Source organism: Empidonax traillii, unplaced genomic scaffold, assembly GCF_003031625.1.
Source record: "Empidonax traillii isolate 1590-97213 ecotype Southwest subspecies unplaced genomic scaffold, ASM303162v1 scaffold2490:size23187, whole genome shotgun sequence".
Lineage (NCBI taxonomy): Eukaryota > Metazoa > Chordata > Aves > Passeriformes > Tyrannidae > Empidonax > Empidonax traillii.
In genome coordinates this window covers 10,965-12,644 of record NW_020957683.1, presented here as the reverse complement: position 1 = coordinate 12,644, position 1,680 = coordinate 10,965, and positions in this window count along the sequence as shown.

Genomic DNA, 1,680 nt, shown 5'->3' with positions numbered 1-1,680 from the left:
TCCCGGGACAGGCCCATCCCAGCCCCTCGGAGGTGACTCATCCCAACAGGTGCCAATTGTTCTCTGTTCACTTCGGAGCAGGACAATGAATCCAGGCTTTGTTTTCCATGGACATTGCAAGCAGATGACTCTTCCCACCGTGTTTTCCTTGGCAAATCACGCAGAGATTGTAAATCTCCTGCTTGTTCTGGGGGTTATTTTTCCCCTTTTCCACCAAATCCTATTTGTCTTCCTTTGCCCCAGGCAGAGGAACAACCTCGAATCTGCTCCAAAGGGGGAAAAAAAAAAAAGGGGGATCAAGAGGTTTCTGCCTCCTCCATCCACCTAAAGTGCCCTGGATCCATGTTTTTCATACCCATGGGATGATATTTTCCAGAGAAAACCTCCAAGAGGTCCCAAGATCGAGGTAGGAGAACAGAGGAATTTCTTTCACACTGTTCTGAGAAGGACCAAGAGGGAGGAAGGGCCCGGATTTGGGAAATGGGGCTGGAATTCCCAGCCAGGATGGCAGACCTTGGTGAGCTCTGGATGCAAATGGATGGCAGACCTGAAGGGGAAAAGGGGGGGAAAAGACCAAAGAGGGGGAAAAGACCAAAAAAAGGGGGAAACCAAAGGGAAGGGAAAGGAAACAGCCTCGAGTTGTGCCTTTCCAACCCAAACCATTCCAGCAAACCCCCCACGGCCACCAAGCCTTTCCCAAAGGTAAAGGGACATTCCACGGCCTGATCCGTGATCTCCTGCAAAGTCCTGCTTGTCCAGGGAGCCTGGGACAGGAATGGGAAAAGCAGGAGGGACAAACGAAGCTCCTTTTCCTGCTGGAAGTGGATCCCGAGCGGAGCCAAACCCGGCACTTCCCCCCCTGCCCTTCGTGGGGGTCTCCAACCTGACCCAAACCCCCCTGGAATGGCTCCGGGAGCTCAGCTGGTGATCCCAGAATTCCAGAGCCCAGGGAACAGCCCTTGGATTCACCACAACCCTCCCTGGGCACGTTCCAGGGGGACATTCCAGCAGTTTTCCGGCTCCTCCAGCTCGGGGGGCTGAGCCCAAACACAACGGGAGTGTCAAAAGCTCAGCCCCAGGAAATCAGGAAAGGGCAGGAAATAAAAGGGAATCAAAGAAAAGGAAAGAATATTTTATGAATTAAAATTAAATACAATAAAAGGAAATAAAACTAAAGGAATTGAAAAGAAATGAAATAAAAAGGGAAATAAAAGAAAATAAAATGAAATAAAATATGCACTAAAGTAAAATGAAATGAAAGAAAATAAAAGTAAAATTAAAAAAAATAGAATAAAATGAAATAAAATATGAACTAAAATGAAATAACATGAAATAAAGTAAAATGAATTAAACAAATAAAATAAAGAAAATAAAAATAAAACAAAATAAAATAAAAATAAAGAAAATAAAATGAAAATATGAACTAAAGTAAAATGAACTAAATTGTAATTAAAAAAGAAAATAAAAACAAAACAAAAAAATAAAATGAAATAAAATTAACTAAAGTAAAATGAACTAAAATTCAATAAAATAAAGAAAATAAAAACAATAAAAAATAAAAATAAAATGAAAGGAAAGAAAAAATGAACTAAAATTAAATATAATGAAATAAAATGAAGAAAAATGAAATTAAAAAATAAAATAAAATTAAATAAAGATGAACTAAAATGTCATAAAGTA